The sequence below is a fragment of the Loxodonta africana genome, chromosome 9 (assembly GCF_030014295.1).
Source record: "Loxodonta africana isolate mLoxAfr1 chromosome 9, mLoxAfr1.hap2, whole genome shotgun sequence".
Classification (NCBI taxonomy): Eukaryota; Metazoa; Chordata; class Mammalia; order Proboscidea; family Elephantidae; genus Loxodonta; species Loxodonta africana.
Window position 1 is genome coordinate 76,336,832 of NC_087350.1, and position 17,677 is coordinate 76,354,508.

The 17,677-nt window shown below is 46.4% G+C and overlaps 1 protein-coding gene across 2 annotated transcripts in view; it reads right to left on the bottom strand.

Moving 5' to 3' along the window:
- The window catches only part of LOC100670508 (myb/SANT-like DNA-binding domain-containing protein 3), a 164,479-nt gene extending 149,452 nt beyond the window's left edge, over positions 1–15,027 (bottom strand). For both annotated transcript variants that reach the window (XM_023545094.2, XM_010587797.2), the window contains exon 1: positions 14,954–15,027. The gene's annotated coding sequence lies outside the window, so the exon portion shown is untranslated. The remainder of the gene's footprint in view (positions 1–14,953) is intronic.
- Between the last annotated feature and the right edge of the window lie 2,650 nt (positions 15,028–17,677).

Sequence of the window (17,677 nt, forward strand, 5' to 3'; positions counted from 1 at the left end):
CCAGGTGGAAGGCACCTTGACTTTACAAGTGGGAGACACTCTGACACTCCCTTGTGTTATCTCTTCTTTAACCCCATAGGTCCTATTAAGTGGATTCAAGAGTCCCCAGGGGAAGAACAGTCTATAGTTTAGAGAGCAACTAGAGATTTTCCTCAAGATTTCCTTATGGCAGACACTACTCAGTTTAAAAATTGTGATTTTCCTATTCCTATTCAGAATGTTACTCTATCGACTACACAGACATATTTCTGTGTAAAATAAAGAAAAGATACCCATGGATGTCAAAATCAGCTGGAGACAGGGGACTCGTGTGATTATTAAAAAAAAAAAAGGAACCATCTCACCTTCCAGATGGCTGGGACTGGTCATCTAATGGTCTAGTTACCATGTCCCAAGCCACAGCTAAAGGAGAGAATCTCAGCCATTGCTGGGTGTGCCACCATTTGCCACGATCTGGTGCCCCCTTAAGTCCTATGGCTGCCCCCAGTTTTTGACTACGATAAAATTGTCTGCGGGTATGTTAACGCACCATGCTCCCCAAACAAGATTAGCACAGTACCCTTTCTCTATCCCTTGTTTTTTCCATTCTAATCTGTATAACTATACTGCAGAAGGCACTTAGACGCTATTGCCTTTCATGCTAACTCTACTCCTAACACCCACACTAAATAAACATTCCCTGACTTCATGCCCCTCTTCAGCAGGAAGTAACCAGATTGAGTGACGCCCTGTTTCCCAAGATTGTGAAACCTTCAGAAAAGGGGTGGGGGGGACTGAAGTAGAGAAAATGCATTTTCTTTAGTGTTTTAATATTAAAGTAGAGAGAATATATTTTCTCATTTTAGTATAGCTGTACCAAAAAAAAAAAAGCTGTATAAGCTGCAACCGATTTCTAGTCTTTAGAAAATGGCACAGGCTCTGTTCAAGATATAACTGAGTACCCTGTTCCACTCTTAAACACCCTAATACCTTACAACATGTTTTCTCCTATTCAAAATAGGTGATTGACAGCTTGACATAACTAATGCCATAATGATGCTCTAAGTAATCTCTAAACATTTTTTTACTGCACCAGCTGCACTGGTCTCTTCCAAAGGGGTGCAAAGCTCTCTCAGCTCCTGTGGCCTTGGTCTCTCTTCTCTTTTTTGTTTCTCTTGAGGAATGGCCTTCAGCCTGCAAAACGGGAGAAAGGCTGCCTGGCACTTTTAATCTACAACTTTCTTTCTTGTTCCCTATCTCAGCCAGAGTGGATTTGGCAGAACAGTTCCACTAGCCAAGAGATTCTTATGTGGGTTTTTTTTTTTTTTTTCAGCCTGTTACAGACATACTGATAACAGTCCAGATGTCTGACATATATATCTGTAGTTTAATAAAGAATTTCTTGTAGTCATTTTGTGATGTAGAAGACCATCCGTAGACTACATGCTTAAAAACATTAGGTAACCCCGACCTTCCCCATATAAACCCCCCCTCCCCCCTCATCAGCCCTTCAGAGTTAGAATTTGGGAGAAATTTAACCCCCTCTGTCTCTTGAATACCGGTGTTCAATAAAGTCCTCTTGCTGCTTACCTCCACCTGTGTCAGTATTGCCTTTGCGGCAGGCAGCTCAAATCCGCGATTTGCGGTAACACTAGTTGAGTCTCAAAGTCATACGGCAATAACAGCAGATAACTTTTATTGAGCTCTCACTGTGGGCCAGGCACTATATTAAGTGCTTAATATGTACTGTATCATTCAGCCCTTGCAAAAACAGCCCCTGAGTGCACCATTTGTTACACTTCAATATTTTGTTCAAAAAAAAAAAACTTTATTAAAATACCAGAAGAAATTATACAACTGCTCTCAAAAGCAAATACTCAGAATTACCAACACCTGGGGACCATTAATAGCCTATTAACTAAACTGTTATTTAATCACTAGCTGGGTAAATCCAGAGTTACTAATTTACTTTGCTTAATTTCCTAGAACAGCAGGCCTCCCTGGGCCATGTGGTTGCATTCTGCAAGCCTATAAAGGAATTCCAGTAAGAGATGATGCACTCCAAGTGTCTCCCATGGATTGTCAACAACCTCATGAAGTAGGTTGTTTATCCCCATTAACCAATTATAATTCCGATTTCTCAGATAAGAAAACTGAGAGTCGGTGTACTGCTCACAGTCGCACATAAGTGGCAGAACCAGGATTCCAAGACAGGTCTGACTCTATCTAATACCCATGCTCCTTTCTGCTCTGCTTGGTTCTCTTCTTTCAGACCCAGGGTCAGCCTCTAGCTCCCCAGCTCAAATTACATGTCAATTAGCAATCTCATTTTCAGTTATTCACAAGAGCAAGAAAAGGCCTTTGGACAGAGCAATGAGGTGGAGCTGTGCCCTGGGTAAGGAGCTCTGGTGGCACAGTGGTTAAGCACTGGGCTGCTAACCTAAAGGTTGGAGGTTTGAACCTACCTGCCATTCTACCTGAGAAAGATGAGGTAGTCTGCTTCCATAAACTTAGAAACCCTATGGGACAGTTTTACTCTGTCTTACAGGGTTGCTATGAGTCAGAACCGACTGAATGGCAATGAGTTTGAGTCGGAAATCACTCTACAGCAATGCATTTTGTTTGGCTGGGTGGTGCAAACACTTAATACACTGGAAAGGTTGGAGGTTTCAATCCACTGAAAGATGCCTGGGAAGAAAGACCTGGCAATCTACTTCTGAAAAATCAGCTACTGAAAACCCTATGGAGCACAGTTCTACTGTGACACACATGGAGTCACCATGAGTCAGAGTCAACTTGATGACAATGGGTGCCTGCTTTTGTCCATCTCCATTTCCTGGCTCTTCCCTGCCTCACCTGCTTCCATCACCACCACCCTCTATCTCTCTAAGACGAGGGCCCAAAACCCTCTCCACCCCAGGTAAATCTCTCCCACTCTAACCAGAATTCCAAAGTAATTTCCACTGCTGATCTGATAAGAATGTATGTTTGAAAAGTAACATTTAGAGATTTCAAGAGGTCCAAGCCTCAGGGAAATGCTGACATTCTGCTTCAGCACCTGACTGATAGTCCTAAATAGGCAAGCTTCCCAAAGTACGAGATCTCCCCAACAATGCTTATTAACAGAAACTTCCAGGTGCATAGCGAGGTAACAGCGCCCCCTCCCCCCCATTTCAAGATGAACAGCCATTGACAGCAGCGACATGTCAGCAGAAATGCCGTCCCCCTTTGTCTGGCTGCCTCACTCGGGTGCCTTTCATATTTGTGGCGCCACAAGCCATTCCTTGCTTCATCTGGTGCCCCCTTGGACTTGCACCCAGGGGCAAGTGCCCTCCCCACCACCTCCACGCCTCTGGAAACTTCAAGGCCAGAAAGCACGCTCTAGCTTAAAAATGCTCAGCAATGTCCATAACTATTACAGATGACTACGTAACCAGCCTTTCCTGCTGCATCAGCTTTTATTAGAGACAGACTGGCCTTCCCTGCCTGGTACCAATCACCTTTTTTGCATATGGTTCTATTCGATGGCGCGCTACTCTTTCTTATGCATGCTGTAGCTCAAAACCAGCCCAGTGACCCTCACATAGTGGGCCCTCAGTAGGCATTTAATGAATGAATATATTTTGATATAAGTGTAAAACTGCCCGCCATTCATAGAATGAGTACCATAGATGGCAAAAGAGTATACTGAAAGCTGCATTAAAGTAAGCATGATCAAATGAAATAGCAAAATCCAAATGCAAGGAAAGCTCCCCTTGGGGTAGGCAAAGACCCATTTAAAAAAAAAAAACAAAAAACCAAACCCATTGCCAGTTGAATGGACTCCAACTTTATAAGACAGAGTAGAACTAACTGCCCTATAAAGTTTCCAAGGCTGTAATCTTGAAGGAAGCGAACTGCTACATTGTTCTCCCACAGAGTTCCAACCACTGGATTCCAACCACTGACTTCTCCTTAGCAGAGCACTTAACCACTGTATCAGGATTAAATTAGTGTCAGGACTAAATAACACAACAAAATTCCATTCCCTAAAAGGACAAAGAGCAAACAATATTCCCAAAACACTAAAATATATTAGTTAAACCACCAGAATACAATTATAAGCACATTTAACATCCACCTTAAAACTAAAATCCCTCGAGTAATTTTTTTAAGTCCAAGGGTGAAAGTAAGTCTGAGCATGAACTAGAGAAACTTGGCCAGATTTTACTTCTACTGCCCATCATGGAAAAGGGAGTTGTCTGAACCAGTGCTCAGAATGGGCACCGTGACCTGAGAGCTGTGGTGCTGGGACCTTGGTCAACTACAGCTCTTAGAGTGAAGTGAAATAAACAGACTCCGGATGCAGTTAAACCTGGACTTGAATCCTGACTTTGGATTCATCAATTACTCCATCTGTGGATTCCCTGGGTGGTGCAAACAGTTAAGCACTCAACTACTAGCCAAAAGGTTGGCAGTTCAAACCCATTAAGAGGCACCTCAGAAAAAAGCCCCCTGGTGATCTGCTTACAAAAGGTCATGGCCTTGAAAACCCTGCACAGCACAGCTTAACTCTGCACACATGGGGTCGCCATGAGTCAGAATCGCCTTAACAGCAACTAACAACTGCAGCTTCATCTGTAAAATGGGGTTAATACCACCTACCCTGTATTCTTCCATCTGCACAACAGTCCTGGAGTATGAGTAAAAGCAGCATAGAGTTGTTGTTGTTAGGTGCTATCAAGTTGGTTCCGACTCACAGCGGCCCTATATACAACAGAACAAAACACTGCCTGGTTCTACGCCATCCTCACAATTGCTACGCTTGAGCCCATCCTTGCAGCCACTGTCAATCCATCTCATTGAAGGTCTTCCTCTTTTTCGATGACCCTGTACTTTACCAAGCATGATGTCCTTCTCCAGGGACTGACTGATCCCTCCTAACAACATGTCCAAAGTACATGAGGCAAAGTCTCACCATTCTCGCTTCTAAGGAGCATTCTGGCTGTACTTCTTCCAAGACAGATTTGTTCATTCTTCTGGCAGTACATGGTATATTCAATCTTCTTCGCCAACACGACACCTCAAAGGCACTGATTCTTCTTCCGTCTTCCTTATTCGTTGTTAAGCTTTGTTAGGCATAGAGTAGAGCTCCAATAAATTTTAGTTCTTCCCACTCCTCCCACTCATATTAAGCTGCCTCTAAAAGCGGAGTAGTGGTGTATATACAATATATACTCAAATACTTATTGGCGCTTTCATTTCATATACATACAATTCAGCAAATATGTAATGAACTCCTGCCAAAGGCTCAGCACTGTTCTAGAATATGTGGGAGACACAAAGACAAGCTAGACTCTCTGTCTTAGAAAGAGCACTGGCAGGCACCAACTGGTAACTGAAACGAAAGGCACACTGACAGAGACCCCATAGCAGAGGACAGAGCGCACTGCGAGTTCAGAGGGGCCAGGAAGTTAATCTGCATTCTTTGTGAAACAGAGGACATCTGAGCTAGATCTTTAAGAATGTATAGGATATAAACAAATAGAGTTGAAGGAGGTCCTTCAGATAAGAAAGGGCCTGAATGCTGAGTTGTGACAATGTTAGTGGAAAGGGAGAGGCGCACACTGAGTCTGCGTCAATGGAAGAACTGACCAATGTGTGCCCCCACTCTAGGAGAAGGGGGCACAAGAAAGGACAGGCGAGGAGGACACAAGAGGATTAACCTAGCCCTACTCTGTGCAGGCAAGAGAAAAGATGTGGCAGTCTGCTCCTGTAAAGATTACAGCCTAGGAAACCCTATGGGGCAGGTCTACTCTGTCACATTGTGTTGCTATAAATCGGAATGAGACAGCACCTAACAACAACTCTATGCAGGCACCAGAGTATTCTTTTAGATCCTGTCCCTGCCTTGGAGAAGATCGCAGTCAAAGGAAGACACAGCATGGCACAGTGTGTTGCAGGACAGGCTGGTGACATGCACAATCAATGTGATAAGCACAGTGACAGAGATGTGTCCAGGGACAGTACTCCAGGACTGGAAGGATCTAGAATAGGAACCTTAGTTCCTATTAGATTGGAGTCAGAATTAGGATTAGACCAAAGCAAGGACATGACTTGAGAAAGACTTAAGGATGCAGAAAGGCAGCTGGCACCCCCTTCCTCAAGGGAGGCCTAGCAACAAGTTATGGATGATGTTTGCTCTAAAGAGATGAGAGGCTATTTCCTACCCTGGTATGCTGACTCTGTCTCCTGACTCAACATCTGCAAAATAGCCTTACTTTCTTTGAAGCAGTATAGGTCCTCCCACGTTAAAACTAAAAAAGGACACGGGCTTGGTCCTTACAAATGAGGAAACTGAGGTGCAGAGCAACCAAAGAGGACTTCCAGGGGCCAGCTGGTAAAAGAGGACCTGAAAGCCAAGCCTCATCCTTTCTTTCTTTTTTTTTTTTTTTAATTAAATGGCCACCCCCAATCTGCATCTCCTCTTTTGGAACCCTCTCCTCCTGAAAATGGCCATCTTGCTAGGCACCCTCAAGCCCTCCCCAATAGCCCATCTGAAAACAGTTCAGCTTGTCTTTGTGTCTCCCACATATTCTACAACAGTGCTGAGCCTTTGGCAGGAGCTCATTACATATTTGCTGAATTGTGTGTATATGAAATGAAAGAGCCAATAAGTATTTGCGTATATATTGTACATGCACCACTACTTCGCTTTAAAAAAAAACTATTTTAGAGGCAGCTTAATATGAGTGGGAGGAGTGGGAAGAACTAAAATTTATTGGAGCTCTGCTCTATGCCTAACAAAGCTTAACAACGAATAAGGAAGACAGAAGAAGAATCAGTGCCTTTGAGGTGTCGTGTTGGCAAAGAAGATTGAATATACCATGCACTGCCAGAAGAATGAACAAGTTGCGAGCCCTGCTCTCAACTCTGCCACTCATTTGGTAACTTTAGGCCAGTCCCCTTTCCTCCCTGTTAATTCCTCAACTCTAAATTATAAAGCTAAAGTGAGCGTTCTCTACGTCCCATGCAGTACTGGCTGTCTATGTTAGCACTACCGTTTTCCAGTGGAGGCCTGATGGCACAAAGAGTTAGGCACTTCGCTGCTAAACAAACATTTGGCCATTCAAACCCAGCCAGCACTCCGCAGGAGAAAAACCTGGTGACCTGCTTCCATACAGAAAATCCCATGGGACATTCTACTCTGTCACATGGAGTCACTATGAGTTGAAATCAGCTGAATGACACCTAACAACAAAATGTTTTTTTTGACAACTAATTTCCACAGTTAAATATGCATAGATGGTATTTTCTGATTATTTCTGAGACTAGTGGAGGAGCTACCTCTGGGGGACAACTGGAAATATGCTTGATGCTGAAGAGAGGATGGGGCTGGAGAGAGTTCTCCTTGACACCCCCTCTTTCTCTTGAATAAACACTAAGAATCTACTGTGCACAAAAGATACAAATAAAGTGTAGTTCCAAGTCTCAGGAGCTCACCCTCAGGTAGAGGAGACCCACGAGGATACGGAGAGATTGCAATACAGAGCAATTCTCACAAGCGCTGCAGTAAGAGGTAAATACATGGTACCTGGGGTCCAGAGAAGGTCTGAGAGCCCATGGTTGTAGCTGAAGTGGGAGTGGAGGAGACTGTATTTGGCCAAGAAGCAGCCTGGGGTGGGAAACACCTACATAAGGGGACTTTCTGTATTTTAAAAGAGCTTTCTGTGGAGAAGGCTTTGATAATGATTCCAAAGGAATTTCAGGGAAGCCAGGGGTATGGGGCAGATGGTTTATGGCCAAGCTGTGGGAGAAGGGGGTGAGGTGTCAGGACTTTAAAAAACACTCATCTGGTTCATAGAGGGCCTGTGGCGGGCGGGGGGAACTCTTGCCTTAAACACAAAGCTGGTTCTGCTCACAGTCACACTCAGACCCAGATGGTAAAAATAAACACTTCCAAGTTACACAGCCGCGGGGGTGGGAGGTGATGAGGCAGGAAAATGAGAGCATTAGAGGAAGTAAGTTCAGTATGAGGTTTAAGACAGGAAAGCCCTCAAAAAGCAAAGGAGAGGTGGAGAGGGCATAAAGTGAGTGGCCATCCTAGGCAGACAGGTCTGAACACCTGATGGCAGGTACGGGAAGGTGTACACAGGAGCACATCTGACACTCCCACCTCCACATAAAATGAATCATTAAAGCATCACAGTCACAGTGAGGCTCTTAAAAATGTGGCATTTCTAACTCCTTTTAGCTGTAATAGTATTTACAAGAGCAAGCCAGGAAATGGTTTTGTTACGATAACTCCTTTGTACAAGGAGAAATTTTCGAAAGTAAGACATCTAGATATGTGGTTGCTGTTGTTCTTGTTGTATTCTGTCCAGTTAATTCCACCTCTTAACGACCCAATAGGACAGAGCAGAACTGCCCCATAAGGTTTCCTAAGCTGCAAATCTTTACGAGAGCAGATTGCCAGGTCTTTTCTCCAGCGAAGTTGCTGCTGGTGGGTTGGAATTGCCAATCTTTCGGTTAGCAGCCAAGCGCTTAACCATTGTACCACCAGGGCTCTTCATCTAGATATAATTAGTTTTTTAAAAAATGCAAATGGTAAGCAGGTTAGTTTCAACACATATCCCACAAGTATTTATCCAGTGCCTACTTCCTGTGTACTAGGCACTCTTTCAAGGAGCTGAGGATACAGTAATGAACAAAAGATTGGATCACCTAGTTTAACCATTTTCCCTCTGACCTAGTTAACGAAGAGTTAAACCAAAGGAAGCTTCCCATTGCCATCGAGTCGATTCCGACTCATAGCTCGACCCTATAGGAAGGACACAGTAGATCTGCCCCGTACGGTTTCCAAGGAGCACCTGGTGGATTCGAACTGCCAACCTTTTTGTTAGTAGCCATAGCTCTTAACCACTATGCTACCAGGGTTTCCAAAGGAGGCTTAGGTGGCGCAAATGGTTTGTGATCAACTACTAACCTAAAGGTTGGAGGTCTGAACCCACCCAACCCAGTACCACAGAAGAACGGCCTGGCAATCTGCTTCCAAAAAGATTACAGCCAAGAAAACCCTATGGAGCATTTCTACTCTGTAACACATGGGGTTGCTGTGATTTGGGACTGACTTGATGGCAACGAGTTTGGTTTTGTTTTTTTACAGGCCTTAAAATAGAAGATTGTCCTAAGTACTGAGATTACTTTATTCTTGTTGCAACATTCTTTTCTGCTGGCTTTTCACTGATTTCTCTTTCATCGACCTCTACCTAGCTGTCCATTATGGGCACCTCAGAAATCTCCGATTCTCCAAAGCCAAACGCAAACTAATTATTCCCCCACCCCAAAACCTCCTGACTTCTGCTGATTCCAGTCACATCAACTGGCTTCCCAAAGCAGAAACTTCAGAGTGCTCATCAACCACATGTCACTAACTGGTCATCAAATACTATATGTTTTACCTACCAGAGGTCTCTCAACGTCTAGTGCCTCCTACCCTATCCTGTCCTCACTGCCTGTGTCTCAGGTCACAGAGGTCTCTCAACGTCTAGTGCCTCCTACCCTATCCTGTCCTCACTGCCTGTGTCTCAGGTCACAGAGGTCTCTCAACGTCTAGTGCCTCCTACCCTATCCTGTCCTCACTGCCTGTGTCTCAGGTCACAGAGGTCTCTCAACGTCTAGTGCCTCCTACCCTATCCTGTCCTCACTGCCTGTGTCTCAGGTCACAGAGGTCTCTCAACGTCTAGTGCCTCCTACCCTATCCTATCCTAACTGCCTGTGTCTCAGGTCACAGAGGTCTCTCAGCGTCTAGTGCCTCCTACCCTATCCTGTCCTCACTGCCTGTGTCTCAGGTCACAGAGGTCTCTCAATGTCTAGTGCCTCCTACCCTATCCTATCCTCACTGTCTGTGTCTCAGGTCACAGAGGTCTCTCAGTGTCTAGTGCCTCCTACCCTATCCTGTCCTCACTGCCTGTGTCTCAGGTCACAGAGGTCTCTCAACGTCTAGTGCCTCCTACCCTATCCTGTCCTCACTGCCTGTGTCTCAGGTCACAGAGGTCTCTCAATGTCTAGTGCCTCCTACCCTATCCTATCCTCACTGTCTGTGTCTCAGGTCACAGAGGTCTCTCAATGTCTAGTGCCTCCTACCCTATCCTATCCTCACTGTCTGTGTCTCAGGTCACAGAGGTCTCTCAACGTCTAGTGCCTCCTACCCTATCCTGTCCTCACTGCCTGTGTCTCAGGTCACAGAGGTCTCTCAATGTCTAGTGCCTCCTACCCTATCCTATCCTCACTGTCTGTGTCTCAGGTCACAGAGGTCTCTCAGTGTCTAGTGCCTCCTACCCTATCCTGTCCTCACTGCCTGTGTCTCAGGTCACAGAGGTCTCTCAGCGTCTAGTGCCTCCTACCCTATCCTGTCCTCACTGCCTGTGTCTCAGGTCACAGAGGTCTCTCAACGTCTAGTGCCTCCTACCCTATCCTGTCCTCACTGCCTGTGTCTCAGGTCACAGAGGTCTCTCAGCGTCTAGTGCCTCCTACTCTATCCTGTCCTCACTGCCTGTGTCTCAGGTCACAGAGGTCTCTCAATGTCTAGTGCCTCCTACCCTATCCTATCCTCACTGTCTGTGTCTCAGGTCACAGAGGTCTCTCAGTGTCTAGTGCCTCCTACCCTATCCTGTCCTCACTGCCTGTGTCTCAGGTCACAGAGGTCTCTCAATGTCTAGTGCCTCCTACCCTATCCTATCCTCACTGCCTGTGTCTCAGGTCAGTACTTATCTAAAAAATGGACTTCTCCCAAACCTCCAGCCCCTCTTCTGCACATCCACTGAAGGGGTCATTCTAAAACACAGGGATCAAGCTGCAGCCCTACTTGAAAACTCCTGACAGCTTTCCTGCTTACTATGAGATAAAGTCCAGACTCCGTGTCATTCAAGGCCTTTCTGGATCTGGTCCCAATTAAAGCACCCATCCCACTCCATCCCCCATCCTCTACATGCATTTTCCAACCCAGCCAGGCCAAACTCACCTTCATTCCCTTGGAGCTGCCATGTTCTCAAGCCTCTGTGCACAGGTGGCTTTCTCTGGCTGGAATCCTTACTCCACGGTCCACCAAAAGCCCATGTGCATCCTTCAAGGTCCAACTCCCATGTCATTTTTGCGACGCCTTCCTCAACTAATGCCCATGCTGCTATTTTCATTTTATTTACACCAGTTTCCTTCTAAAGTGAGTTTGAGGCAGTTTACAAACTATACACACACTGCAACTAGATTTTCTTTTTAAGCGAGAGTATCAGGGCAAAACGTAAGAACATAAGAAGCTAGGAGGTGGCAAGCATTCCAAATCTCGGTCATAAGGTCTCATACTCATCCTGTTAGAGGTAGTGCTTCGAATTAATTACGTCCCCCCAAAGTACGTGTTGTCAATCCTCTCTGCCTGTGGTTATAATTCCATTTGGGAACAGGTTGTCTTCGCATGTTAACGAGACAGGATTAGGGTAGGGTGTATCTTGAGTCAACCTCTTTTGATGAAGCATGAAGATCTCACAGGAGCATAAACTCAGAAGAGACAGTGACCTTCCCCCAGAGCTGACAGAAAAAACGTCTTCCCCTAGCTAGGCCGGCACCCTGAATTCAGGTTTCTAAACTGTAAGAAAATTAATTCGTTTGTTAAAACAACCCACTTGTGCTATTTCCGTTACAGCAGCACTAGGTAACTGAGACAGTAGGCCACAAGACTGGCCCGGCATTTTCTCTACAGGGTGAAGTGGTTACTCCTCTGTGAGTTCACTGCCAGCTGTGCATGACTATCCTGTGGCATTTCCCCTATATTTTGTAATTTGCTCTGAGTCCATCCCTCTCACTGGACTGGGAAATTCCTAAGGGAGTACATAATTTCTGATTCATCGCTGTATCCCCAGCATGTAGCATATGGGTAATCGTGCTTGTTGACCTAATGTTCTGAAAAACATTATTTTACCCTCAGAAAAAATTACATGGCTGCAACCAATGCCGCAAAAACAATTTGTGTATAAATTTTTGAATGAGAAACTAATTTGCACTGTAAACTTCCCCCTAAAGCACAATAAAAAAAATTTTTTTTTAATTACATGGCTAAAAAATGACAGAGCTAGGATTCAAACCCAAAACTATCCATCCCTCCAAAGCCATTATTCTACTATCCACGCCGTTTCCTACCTTTACCATCACTTTGTGCTCAAATAACTCCCTCCTTCAAGGCCTAAAGGACCCTCTTCTGCAAGAAACCTTTCCTGTTGAGCTAAGTCCCGCCCCTGACCTTCCACATCACTTAAGAAATCTGGAGAAGAGACAGTGCCCTCCCTGGGTAGCCGAGAATTGAATGGCCTGTGCACGTATTCTGCAGATGGTGGTGTGAAATCCCACTCTCTTTCCCTCTAGGTAAAGTCCCAAGGCATTCCTTGCCTTTTTCTTTCTTCTTTAGGGCCCATAACTTCCAGTCATCCCCATTCCAAAATTGAATCCAAAATAATCTCCTCAGGTCCACTGCTTCTCTAACCAAGTGCAGTGTTCAAAACACACCCCTCTGTTATGTTTGTTACCAAAAACCAAAGGTAGTGCCCTCTAGTTGAACTGGATTCTGACTCAGAGTGGCCCTATTAGTTAGGCCCATCAATTGTTGGGGTTGGTGGGCATCTCAATCTCCTCAAACACATTAAAAGAATTCTAGGCATCATCTTCACTGGAAGGGAAAACGACATTTTAGAAGGCTTAATCATCTGGCAAGGAGTTAAGTACTCAACTGCAAACTGAAAGGTGGGTTTGACTCCACCAGCTGGATCTGTGGGAGCAAGACCCGCAATCTGCTCTTGTAAAGACTGTTGTTAGTTGTTGTTGTTAGGTGCCATCGAGTTGGTTCTGACTCATAGCAAACCTATGTACAATGCAACAAAACACTGCTCGGTCCTGGCCATCCTCACAATCGTTGCTATGTCTAGGCCAGTAAAGATCACAGCCTAGGAAACCCTATGGGGCAGTTCTACTCTGTCATACAGGGTCACTGTGAGTCAGAATAGACTCGATGGAACACAACAACAAATCACCTGGCTCTCAACCTATATGATTACTTTTGGGGAAGCCTGGGAATTCGAAGATAAAACCACCATCTCCCACTGAGTTCCCCGCCTCCAACCAAGCAAAACATATGGTCTCTAACCCCATGACAGAGTTCTGGTCCAAAATACTGCTGGGGTGATGACCCCTGGTCCCTGCTTTTACATCCTCTTCCAGGGCTTCAGAATCCTTCCCCCGTTTCCAATTCACCCCTTGTCTCTCTCTGCCTCCAAGCTTTCCTAGCAGTCTTCAATCCTAAAACTTTTTTCTTAAATTAAAAAAAAAAAATAGTGCTATTGAACAATTTCCCCTGTAAAACAACCATCTTATCTGACACGCCGAAATGTGCTGCATGGTCCTGAGAGCATTCTACCTCCAGTTTTAAATGTGTGACAATGTGCCACCAAAATATATCCTTGCAGCTATAACCACTCACAACTATAACCAGTCACAACTAAACCACTTACAACTAAAGTACTCCAAGAATATCTGTAACCTTAAATATTATCACATCTAAGTAAGAAACACCCAATTTCCTGAGTCAGAATAAAAAACTAAACTCGTTGAAGTCGAGTTGATTCCAACACATACCAACCCTATAGGACAGGGCAGAATTGCCCCATAGGGTTTCCAAGGCTGTAATCTTTAGGAAGCAGACTGCCACATCTTTCTTGCTCAGAGCGGTTGGTGGCTTTGAACCACAGACTTTTGGATTACCAGTCGAGAGCTTAATCACTGCGTAACTACTGCTCCTTTGAGTCAGAATAAAACCAAACCCAATTCCTCGCCGTCGAGTCGATTCTGACTCAAAGCGACCCTACAGGACAGAGTAGAACTGCTCCTTAGGGTTTCCAAGGAGCGGCTGGTGGATTCAAACTGCTGACCTTTGGTTTAGCAGCAGAGCTCTTAACCACTGCGCCACCAGGGGCCCTGGGTCAGGATAAAAACCCAAAACCCGTAGCCGTCGAGTCGATTCTGACTCATAGCGACCCTACACGACAGGGTAGAACTGCCTCACAAGGTTTCCAAGGAGCGCCTGGTGGATTCGAACTGCCCACTTTTAAGGTTAGCAATCTAGCCCTTAACCACTATGCCACCAGGGTTTCCAGAAAAAGGAGACCAAATTCTTCACTGTTTTCTGCTCCTAAAGATTATTCTCTCAATTTACAGTAGCCACCTCCTGGCGCTGGTGTGATGAATTAAATAATTCATGACAACTGTTTAGCACCTACAGCCTGGCACACAGTAAATGAGCAAAATTTAGCAATTATCATTTACATACATTACGTCCTTTAACTCTCCCCTCTTTTTTTTCGTCCGGCGGGGTAGGTATTACATCTCGTACCCCTCCCCCTCCCCATCCTCCATTTACAGAAGCCGCAGCCTAGGCTCGAAGTAATGGAGCTATCTATCCCAAGGTCAGTCGGTCAGGGGTGTGATACTTTGCCCTGGGCCTCCGAATAAAGGACCCCTCCCATTACACCCTGGAACCAGTCATACGGAGTCTTAAAGGAGACAAGTATGGAAAAGCGCCCAGCACAGTGCTCGGGATACAGTGGGGGCCCCAGGATGGGGAGACCACAGCACTGTGGGTCACTTGAATTCTTCCCGAGAGGCTACCTGGGTCGGGGGTCCCTATCCCCGGGAGCGCTAATGCATCGCCCCGAAGCCCGCGCCCCGCGGTTTTGCACGCAGCAGGCCGGGGCCCACTCACCGAGTCCCATCACGGCGCGCGGTGGCAGCCGCACAGCCCCCGGCCTGCAGAGCAAGGGTCGCCGCGGCTCCGCGCCGAGGCCCGCGCCGAGGCCAGGAAGCCCGCCATGTCGGTCCGCGGACCCCGCACGCCCGGCCCGCGTCCCCGCCCGCGCCTCCGCCCCGCTGCGGCCCGGCTGGCGAGGAAGCCTCCTACCTGCAGCTGCGGCGCAGCGGCCGCGGCAACCGGGGGAGCGGCCGGCGAGGCGCGGGAGCGGCAGCCTCAGCTCCTGCCGCGGGCGGGGCGGCCAGGAGGGCCGTGGGCTCCGGAGCGCCGGGCGGCGGCGGCGCGCCCCCGGCCGGCCAGGCCCCGCCGCGCACACCGCGGCCACAAAGCCCCGGAGCCGCCGCCCCCTCGCGGGCCGCCTGCCACCTGCGGGTCCGTCGGTGGCTCGCGGGCCCGGGCGGAGGTGGCGCAGAGGAGGGCGGGAGCGCGGCCCCACGCAGTCCCCACCTCCCCTAGCCGGCCCACGGGCCTCCCCGAGGGGTCGGGGCGGGACTCTGGGTATGCCCCGCCGCCGCCCGCTCGCCCAGGGGCCGGCCCCCGCAGCTTTAAACCTCTTCCTCGCTGCTGACATCCTTGTGCTGATTCAGTTCCTCTTTCCCACCTTTGCGGAGGAGCTTCCCAAGCGGCCCGGAAAACTGTGTTTCATTTCCATGAACAACAAAAAAAAGTGCGTTTGTCACAAGGGATTTGGCGACCATGGATATGACTTAGTTCAGTCCAAGCCTCTTGACTGAGATAGGTCCCTTTTCTTTTGGGAGTCCGTGATACTTTCAACAGCCTTTCCTCTATGCTGGAATCAGCACAGGGTTGTGTTAGTTAATTTGCGGGACTCGTCTTCTCTTAGGCTGTGTGCTTCCTGAGGGCAGGGTCTATGCCCCCAGGAGCCCAGGACCTGGCTGGCTCCGACACTACGTGCTGAGTGAGTGGGAATTAATGGCGTGGGTGAATGAATGCACAATAGATCAAACATCTGCCAAGCACAGCATCTTTCTTTGCCCCTCCCACAAGGAGGGTGCTGGGTGTTTCTTATGCCCTGGATCCGTTGGAAAGATTTGAAGCCCAGGTGTCTTGGTTTGGGCTCTCTCAGAGAAACAAAACCAGTGAAGCATATATATATATATATAAGCTAACACAGAGAGATTTATCTCAAGGAAAGGGCTGGCAAGTCCCAAGTCCATAGGTCAGACAGTGAGCCTAGAAGTGGTTGCAGGGGCTGAGGAACCCACAATCCCATAATCCCACAATTCCAGGCTTGGCAGGTCAGATGGCAGGCAGCTGACTCATGGAGCTGCAGAAGCTGGCAAATCCCAGAATCGGTAGCTCAGATAACAGGCTCAAGTCCCAAGAACCAGAGGTCAAATGATGATGAGGCAGATGGCAGGATCCAGAGTGAGTTTTGCCAGTGTTCATGTATGTTGAATGCAGGTCACACCCTCAAGGAAATTCCCCTTACATCAGATACTTGAGTAAGGGTACGACTTGTGTAAGGCTATGACCTGAGTCACACCCTTTAGTAAGGGTATGACTCAAGATACACACCACACTAATCCGGCCTCATTAACATATTATTGTTGTTAGGTGCCATAGAGCTGCCTCCTACTCATAGCTACCCTACATACAACAGAACAAAACACTCCCCAGTCCTGCACCATCCTCACAATCCTTGTTATGCTTGAGCCTATTGTTGCAGCCACTGTGTCGATCCATCTCATTGAGGATCTTCCTCTGTTTCACTGACCCTCTACCAAGCATGACGTCTTTCTCCAGCGACTGATCCCTCCTGATAACATGTCCAAAGTATGTAAAACAAAGTCTCACTTGTAAGGAGCTTATAAGGAGCATTCTGGTTGTACTCATTAACATATAAAAAAACAAAAAACAGAGGTTTAGAATTTACAACACATAGACTGCAAGATAATTACACAATACCACAAAATGGAGGACAATTACATCTGATCACAAAATGGAGGATAATTACACAATACTGGGAATTAGCCAAGTGGACACATAACATTAATCATCACCCCAGGTAAGGGCGCAGAGGGCACTGAACATTTTTGAGGCCGTTGCCTGCTTTCTTAGCTCCCTGTACCCACAGCACCAGAGCAGAGGCCAAGCCAGGTCTTTTGACTATGAAGAAACGCCTAAAACACTTCTGGGGACAGAAGCCCCAATGAACAAAAAGACTAAGAGTTATTCTGCTCCTTGTTCATTATTTTAGCGATAACTTTGAAGCTTTGAAATTGTCCAGAGGACCTGGAAACTAAGACTATCTCAAGGGTGTTGCAATTAGCCAACAAACTGGAAGCTAACGCTGTATACACAATTTCCACTTCCAGTTTTCCACTGAGTACTGCCTTAGAAGTTCATTAAGATTTCCTTAAGTTAGGATACAGTCAAGGGAAAACTATTGAGGTGTGAAACTAGAAAGTCAAATAAGAACTGAAATTTGATTAATAGGTGGTACAGTGTGAGGAAATCACTGGATTTAACAGGCAGACCTAAGTCTGAATCCTGACTTTACATCTTATATCTCCAAGAAGTAATTTAACCTCCTTGAATCTCAGTTTTGTTTTTTCCATTTGTAAGATGGGGTTAATGAAACCTACCAGGGTACAGCTTCTTGCCTTTAATTCAGTAAATGATAAGTGTTATTGTTATTGTTTTGTTGTTAATATGGATTAAATATAATGATGATTGACGTTAGCCACAGGCAGAAATGCTGCTAAGGAGACATGGAAAACTCATATTTAATCATATGTCTCCTTCTCAAATCAAAAGAGTAGATTATCTCCAGAACTAATGGTGACCAAAGTATCCACTGAGACCTATAAGGTGGTTGCTGCCCTCCCAGCTGCCTCCTGGCTGGTCAGC